This window comes from Balaenoptera musculus, chromosome 18, assembly GCF_009873245.2.
Source record: "Balaenoptera musculus isolate JJ_BM4_2016_0621 chromosome 18, mBalMus1.pri.v3, whole genome shotgun sequence".
NCBI classification, from domain to species: Eukaryota; Metazoa; Chordata; class Mammalia; order Artiodactyla; family Balaenopteridae; genus Balaenoptera; species Balaenoptera musculus.
The window spans coordinates 17,375,725-17,384,674 of record NC_045802.1 but is presented as its reverse complement, the minus strand read 5'-3'; the positions used below and the strand labels follow the sequence as shown (position 1 = coordinate 17,384,674).

At 37.3% G+C, this 8,950-nt stretch overlaps 1 pseudogene; it reads right to left on the bottom strand.

Annotated features, from left to right (window-relative positions):
* Nucleotides 1-7,990: 7,990 nt before the first annotated feature.
* On the bottom strand, nt 7,991-8,648 carry LOC118884271 (annotated as a pseudogene).
* Nucleotides 8,649-8,950: the final 302 nt, after the last annotated feature.

Genomic DNA, 8,950 nt, shown 5'->3' with positions numbered 1-8,950 from the left:
AGTCTTGTTTTCCTCCTTTGTAAAATGAGAACAAAATGACACATCTCACAAGGTCAAGTGAGATATGAAAATCATCTAGTAAAAACATGCCTTGCCCTCAGTAGCCACTCATATATATTGGGTTTCTTCTTTTCTTACAGTCTGAGAAAGGATGTATTATCTTATCAGGGGACAGGAATCTTGAGTGATTCAGCTAGGCTTCCCTTTTGATATTTTTCTGCATGGTCCAGAATGCAAGGCCAGTACATGGAGAAATGCATGGACATGTCCAGGTAGAATATTAATGATAGGATCTGCGTGGAAGTTGTTCCATTCACTAGCATCAATGTGAGTTTCCCATCTTCAGGTTCTGCTGAAGTGCATGTGGTGCCTGAGTGTTTACCTGCCTGGTGATGGCTCTGCCCATCAGCAGTGATGAAACCTTTAATGAAGAAGTTTTCAGAAGTCCTTTTAATTCCATTTCTTGGAGATGAAGTAGGGAAAAATCAGTTTTCTTGGAAATTATTGCAATCTGGCAAGAACTTTGAAAGTTGTTGGAGACACTGAAATTGGCTTGGAATTATCAAGCAGTTCTACTCTGTTTTAAATATTAGGCTTCCTGATGAGATTTCATTGAAGAAAGATTTCTGTGGCTCCAAAGAATTTGTAAACCATTGGCCTAGTGCAAGAGAGCCATAGTCTGAGAATGAAGAACCCTGTACTAAACTGAGTTCTGTCACTCATTTGCTGTGGGACACTCTACTTTTGTGTGTCACTTTCTTCAGAGTTAGAACAGGGAAAATATCATATATTGGGGGCATGACAGTAGATTTTTTTTTTTAAGCCTAAAGCAGTATCTACATCACAGAGATCATCTGAACACCCCAAGTTCACTTTTTCCTCAACAGAAGGTTTGCTGTTGTTTAAATTATCTCAATATCATAATTGCCTTGATGGCATCTCAAAACGCAGCTGAAATTAATTAGTTCATTGTGGAAAAACAACTTCTTTTTGCTTTCTTATGTTTTTTAACAGTAGGCAATAAGAAGTTTCCTAGTTCTTTCAGTTAAAGAAAGGACATTTATTTTTACATAAATTTGTTTTCCCGCCAATTCCAAAACAATATTTTCATGGAGCAAATCCCAGGAATAAGTAGAAAAAAACTTCCCGAGTTCCAACTAATCAGTATTTCCTGTGAGTTCATCAATCCAATTCAACTGAGGGTGAAAACCACCTTTGTTCAATTAGAGTATGTGGAACACTATGCCCTTCACACCTGCTTTTCTAGCACACACAATGTGCAAACATTAGGCCACACAGGTGTTGCAAATTTACACCGTGAAAACACATATCTAAATATTCTCACAACAAGAAATATTTTCCAGAGCAATGCTTTATAATTAATGACAATGCTTGTGAGCATTCATAAGAACATTGTGCAATAAACATAAATATTTGATTACTTAATAAATGTAAATGTGATATGAAGTATAACAAACACTGATTTAAAAGCTGACATTAATTGCCAATAGAAACTTAATCATAAGCTATTAATTTACCATAACATCTGGGAGTCTTGATTAAAATTCCAATAACCCAAAGAATTGTAACCTATTACACTCAATTTAGAAAAAGCAAATAGTGACCATTTCAATTGTAAGCTTTTGTCTTACTCACCATGCACAGCTCTTACCAAATGTAATCCTACCATGAGATAACTTTCCTATTTTTTGAAAAATGGCAGATAGAACACAGTGTACAGCAGGTTTCTATAGAAGCAAGATTTGGAGCTGAAAGGAGTGTGGAAGCTTCATAAAGATTTGCATCATTTATATTTTTATTGAAATGAGGATTTGGTCCAGGAAGAAATGGTAACAAATTGGGCTGAAGAATCCAGTCATGGGGGACTCTAAAATGGATTCCAGTCTTTATTGGGAGGAGGAGAAAAGGAGGCAAGAAACTCACTTTCCTCATTCTTTACCCCTAGGCTACTAGCCGCAGCCCATGAAAAAGATCTCAGCCTCTACCCACTTGGAGACCTCCTTAACACTTGCCATTACAGGAGTCACTAATCTGATTGGTCAGAATTTGAAAGTGATCAGACCACATTTGCAGAGGGCATGGTCTGCAAAGGGGCCACCCTCCTGCTGTTCTACCTGTGCCCAGGTGGGCCATTAGCCTCCAAGTCTGCCCCATAGGCACAGGCGTGTTTCCTCTCTCCCTCTCTCTGTAGGACACCTCACCATACAGAATCCAAGATTTAGATTCAAGGTGGAAAGCCTCACTCTCATTTGCTTTGGTTCTAAGTCCCATTTTCCTATCCAGTTTACCTGAAGTCTTGCCTTTTTTAGTTTTCAGCTACTTACCCAGATTAATAAGTTGATATTTCATGTTCCATTTCTCTAGTTATCACTATTTGTTCTGTCAAACCTGAGTGGGAAAGAGAGGCAAGTCATTGTCAGGGAGTATTTTGGGGAGAGAAGGGGCATAGGGTACTTAAAAGGAGTCTTCTTCAGTTCTCAGAGCAAAGAAAACATACAGAAAACAAAGACAAAGCATGCCAAGGAGAGACATCCTGGAAGGATGTTTTCTCTTCCCATCCCATCTCTTCTGTATTAGCCACCTGCTGCTGCCTGTATGAAGACTTTCTGGAGGTGACAAGTGACAGAAGCAGAGCTGCATCTAGTGCCTGAACCATTACATGCTCAGAGACAAAAACAAGTGACCAGGGAATGAATAACTGGGAAAGATAAACTGAATGCAATGTTTTGTTTTTCAAAATAACATTTTGTTTCCTGATTTGATGTGTATGTGGAAAATAGAAAAAAAAGCATAAAAAGGAAAGCAAATATCATCTGCATCCTACTAACCAGGAATAGTGATTTTCTGTTTCCGAGTTCCCCAAGGCCACCTCTAAGTTGTTGGCTGCCCCGCCTGGTTCTGCATAGACTCAGCTGCTGGTTGGAGTACAGGTGTTAAAGACCTCATTAGCACACTTTCGCTACTCACTTGGAGAACTAAATACTCTCAAGTGACTCTTAAGTTCTCCCAGCACAGTCCATTTCTGCAGCTGGCAAGTCCAGAGTTTTAGAAGTTTGTGTGTCTCTGCGGCCTTCTCTTGAGCCATTCTGATTTGTCTTTCAAAAAGGACATATGTAACTGCACTGTGTTAGGCCCAGCTGTTCCTGATTTCCCTGCTCCAGCTTCCTTCCGCACACATATTACTGGTTTCATTTTATTTGTGGGGCAGGGAGGTACTATCATTTTTATTTCTTTCCCACCACTGAACAGAGAAACAAAACAAGAAGCAATGGTTTAAAACCATTTCTTTCTTCACAGCTCCAATCTAAACTGTCCAAGGAAATTAAGTCCCCATGTGCTGGGGAGTTGTATTTCTGGCTGAAATGCAAGTAGAGGACAGGACCTTTCTAACTGTTGAATAGTAGGGCACAGAGAAGCCAGAATCCTAAACATGGTATTGGGTCCAACGTGCTCCAACATGCATGTGCCCATGGGTGTGGTGAACATGCTTTCTCCTTAAAAAGCAGGGCGAGGTCTGAAGAATACAGTTCAAGTAACAGAACAAAGTGATTTTTTTCCCCACAAATGTATTTTCTTCCAACATTTTAAGCAATAGATCACATTGTTATATTATTTCTTTCTAATCATTCCTCTTCTGTTTTCTTGTCAGCCTTCTCTTTCTTCTCCTAAGTATGGATGTCTCCAGGGTTCTATTCTTGATTCTTTGTCTTTCTCTTTTATAAACCCCCTCTCAGGGAAGTGCTAGCTCACCTTGACTTCAGTTAGCACTACTCTGCAAAGGACACCTAGACCCTCCCTGAACTTTCCTGAAAAACAGTCTAGCAAAGCTAAGAGTGTGCATTTTCAAGTCCCAGAGCTACACTATTGCTGTGTGCCTTTGAAAAAGTTTTTCAGTCTCTGGGCCTCCATTTCTCCATCCATACAGTGGTGAGCAAAGCATGAGACAGTACCTGAAGGCATTTAAGTATTAGTGAAGGTGTGTTGGTTGTAAATTATCTCAGGAGAGTTTGTTTGTTTGAAAATGTCTGTATTTCATTTTGATTAAAACCAACTTAGGGTCCCTTTATCTTTTGAAAAAGTCATGCATGCACGTGGAAAATTTCAAAATTACAACAGGGTATGCATACATGTAAGTCTCTCTTAACTTTTATCCCTCAGCCACCTTCCAGAAGAAACTACTTTTTCATGCCTCACCTTTTTCTAGCTGCTAAGAAAATTCTCTTGGAATAGCTCTTGAAATATCATGTTGGATATACAATAATTTATTATTCATTATCCAATGTGTGGATTTCAGGTTAATTCCTATTTTATTATTAAAATCAGTGGTGGACAGGTTTGAATACAACTGAGGATAGATTCCTAGAACGGATATTGATGAGTGAAAGGATATATGCAAATTTTGTGATTAGGTTTTTTTGAGCTATAATTTACACACAATAAAATTAACCCTTTTAAGCGTGTAGATCTATAGGTTTTGACAGATGCATACAGTTGTACAACACCACCAAAATCAAGACACAGAACACTTCTATCACCTCAAACATTTCCCTTGTGCCTAGTGACTCCCTAGAGTCAGCAGATTGTTAAACTTTAAGGAATTTTCAAAGCCCATTGTTAAAAACAGCCATTATTTAAAATTAAATTACATAAACTTACAACTCAATATAATTATATTTTTTCAAAGGTAATAAGTACTAAAAACTTGTTGCTTTCTAATTATTTTACACTGTACTATTATCTGTGGCTGTGTAGTTATTAATATCTATTTTATCTGTATGGTGGAAATACCATATACTACTGTGCTGCTTTGCATCTCTTCGCAACTCCATGTTCAGTGTCATCACTTTGGGAGGTTAAAATTGGCCATGATGGGAATATTTACACTAGAGAAACTGGCAAATGCTACAAATCAGAGAGTTTTTATTTGGAGAGCTTGAAGATTTACCAGCATACTATGTTCACACCCCTTTATGCCACCCCCAGCCCCTGGCAGCAACTGATATATTTTCTGTTCTTATAGTATTGTCTGTTCCTGGATAAAAGAAATCATATAGAATGTAGTCTTTTGAGTTTAGCTTCTTTCATTTAACCTAATGGACTTGAGATTAATCTATGTTGTATGAGTAGTCGTTCCTTTCATTGCTAAGTAATATTCTATTGTATGAATGGATATACCACCGTTTGTTTACCATTCACCTGTTGATTGATATTTGAGCTTTTTTCAGTTTGGGGTGATTATGAATATAGCCATTATATATATTAACATATAGATTTTTAGTGAATATTAGTTTTTGTTTGTCTTGGGTAAATTCCTAGGAGTGAGACTGTGGGTTCATATGAGAAGCATATGCTTTACTTTATAAGCAGTTGTCAAACTGATTTTCAAAGTGGTCATACCATTTTGCATTCTGACAAGTAATGTATAAGAGTTCTAGTTACTCTTTATCCTTGCTAACTAACATTCATTTTGGTCAGTTTTTAAATTTTAGATATTCTAATAGGTTTGTAGTGACATCTCATTGTCACAGGAGCATTGGTCTGACATAACCTATTACAAGGTTCTTATAAGTAGAATCTTTTAATTTTTGAAGAATATTTTCATAAAATACATAATTTATAAATTGACTGTTATTTTCTTCAAGAACTTTGAAGATACTATTCCATTGGTTATTGGCTTTTAATCTTTACATTGTGAAAAGTCAACAATCAGTTTTATTATTTCTCCTTTGAAGGTAATATGTCACTTTTTTCTGTACCTGTTTAAGAGTTTGTTTTTTGTCTTTGGTTTTCAGAAGTTTTATTATTATGTGCTTATATGTGATTTGTTTGTGTATTTATCCTGCTTGGGGTTAGTTGAACTTCTTGTACCAATGGCTTGGTGTCTTTCATCATTTAAAAAAAAATTTACAACCATTATCTCTTCAAATATTACTTCTTCCAAGACGTTTTCTTTTTTACTTCTGGGACTCAAGTTACCTGAATGTTAGACTTGTAAACCTTGTATTAGGTTCTTTTATCTATTTTGTCTACTTCTGGCTCTCTACACCTCCATCTAGATATTTTCTCCTATTTTTCACTAACTGTGTTTTAAGTCTTCTGTTAAACCTATCCATTGATATCTTAATTGCAGTTACTGTTTTTTCCATTTATTTCCATTTTCATATTTGCAATAATTTCTATTCTTTCTGAAACTCTCCCACTTGTTATTTAATTCCTCAAAAATATTAACAATAGTTATTAAACGCCTATGTCTATTCCAAACATGGACTTTATAATAACTATTTTGTGAGTCTGTTTATAGTGTCTGAATTTTTTTTCTTGGTTTTCAGTCAAGATTTGCATTTTTTGTATGCCTTGTTACTTTCGATTGAGTGTTGGACATTGTGTATGGGGCACAGTAGACATACTTTAAGTTTCTGGCTTATATTATAATGTTATTTTGACCAGAGAGAATTTACTTTTGTTTCTGAAAGACAACTATACTAGGATAAGATCACCATAATCCAATTAGGGAATGAGATGATCAAATCTAGGCTCCAATTCTTATGAAGTCTGATTTATTTCCAGGCCATTCTTATTCCTAGTGTGTAAATTTTGAGGGTCCCAAATGAAGTCCGAGGGTATATACCAGGTCCAATCCACCTTGGTGTGCTTTGAACTCCAATTTTCACCAACCCCAATCCCTGCTCCTGTGAAACTACTGGAAACTCCCCAACTTTTCAATCTCTCAGGCACTGATTTTGAAATAGGCAGTCAATCCTCTTGAGGGAAAAAGTTGCCCCAGATGTCAGATCACGACTCTTGGATTTCCTTCTCATCTGGATCTTGGCCCTCCAAATTCTTACTCTCTTGGTAGCTTCAGATGCTCAAACACATTTTTAAAATATATTTTGTCCAGTTTTATATTATCTCAATAGGAGGGTGGGCCCTAAACAGTCTAGATAGTTATTTGGGGATGCAGTACTCTATCAGTAGTTTTCAAAAACTTCCCAGGTGATTCTTTTTTTTTTTTTAAGTACGAAGGATCTTTATTCTCAGGTCTGATATTGAATCTGTGGCTGCAGATGATGTCACTATTTTGAGAATAAAAGGTCCCATTATCTTCATCCTTTGCAAGTCTTCAGCCACAAAGTTACACCTTATTCTCATAACAAGATAAATGAATCAGGCTGGAAGGGGATTTAGGAGGTACACTGACGATAAAAGCAAAGGGAAACATACACTTTTACAAGCATATTGTCCCAGTTACCTTGAAAGTTAAATTTCAGATTAATTTACAAAAGTAGTGACAGAACCATGATTTCAGTGAAAATCAACACAAGTTATACCTTAAAAAAAAAAATCAGTTCAGAAATACTAAGTCAGGCAAGCATGCAAAATTCAGAGTATTAAAAAATGCAAGGGCTGGTTGCCCAAACAGATATATCCCTCAGAAAAAGGGATATGAAAATGCTGAGCAGAACCAAAGGAATTAGAAGCTGAATTAGCAGACAAATTCCCTCATTTTATAAATGTGGGCAGACATTAACTGGCGAAGTTTACTCAGCTAGATTAAGGGTGTACATAGATCTAATTCCTGGTGCTATTTGCAACTACACATATCTAAAATACAAGGAGATAAATATCTGGAACACATTAGGCCCACTGATTTAAACAAAACAGTTCAACACTGGGGGTGAAGTTATTGTAGCACAGCAGCACATTATACATATTTAAGAGATTAAATGGAAAGAAGTAATCTCTTAAAGATTTTAATGCTCAGTTTTGATACACAATCAAGTTTCCATCCAATTTTCTGATGTATAGCAAACTGTACTAGCTTAAAAAAAAAAGTGCTTTCTTCAGTTTTCTTCTACACGTTTTTTGGCCTTTCAAAACTGAGCACTGGGTCATTTTACTGTAAGTAATGTGATGTTATATATGTACCTTCTAATTGCACGTTTTAGGAATAAACAAAATCCACATTTCAGTAACTGAGAGTGTATTTATAAAATGAAAACCTCTCTATCAAAATACACTTTTCACTGGGAAAAATAAATAAAACAGACAAATGGATCTACACAAAGTAAAAATTAACTTTGGTAGATTTCAGTGTAGGACAGTCCATAACAAGCTTATTTGCCCTTACTCCCCCAGAGCTGATCATCTTCCAAGTTCAGATTTTAAAAATATTTTTTAATTGAGATTATTATGTTGACATTTGTTTCTCATTCCACATCATCTTCAGCCAAGCTCTGAGCACTTACAATTTTCTGACTAATTGTTGGGAGCTTAGTCAGAAGCATCTGGAACACTGGTGGTGGAAGAGTTTGCCGCAATACTTACAGTAACTGCTGTGGATGTCCACACACAGCAATTGCATTTGTCAGATGGTCCACACCCTTCTCATATTCACCTTGAGCTAGGAACTCTTCACCAAGCTGTATTTCTTCGAGGAAGAATTTCTGAACGGCTTCAGCATCTTTAAGGTCAGGTAACTTGGAAAGTCCAGCTCTCTCCTTGGCAAGCTTCTGTTTCTTTCCTCGTTCTCGCACCCTGTTCTTGAAGTTGGGGTCACTCCGTCTCTTGCGGTCGAAGTAAATGCAGTACCCGATGAAAACAGCGATGGCGCTGTTCCGGCCCACCATCTTCTCTCCAACTAGGAGTGGGGTCGGCGGCGGCGGGGCCCGCGGAGAAGCTGTTGGCTCAGGACCCTCGGAGCAGACTCCGCCGCTCAGTACCGACGCCCGCTTCCCTGGTGATTCTAACGGGCAGCTGCAGTAACAAACCACAGACATAGAGCATAAAAGGCATGTAAGATTCTTCATGAATTGATTCCTTCAAATCTATGTAACCTAATGTTTTACCGCAGTCTTTTCTCTATACACAGGCTCCCAAGCCCATATGCCTTCCAGCCTGATGGAACTACTTACCATTTCTGATGTGCCAG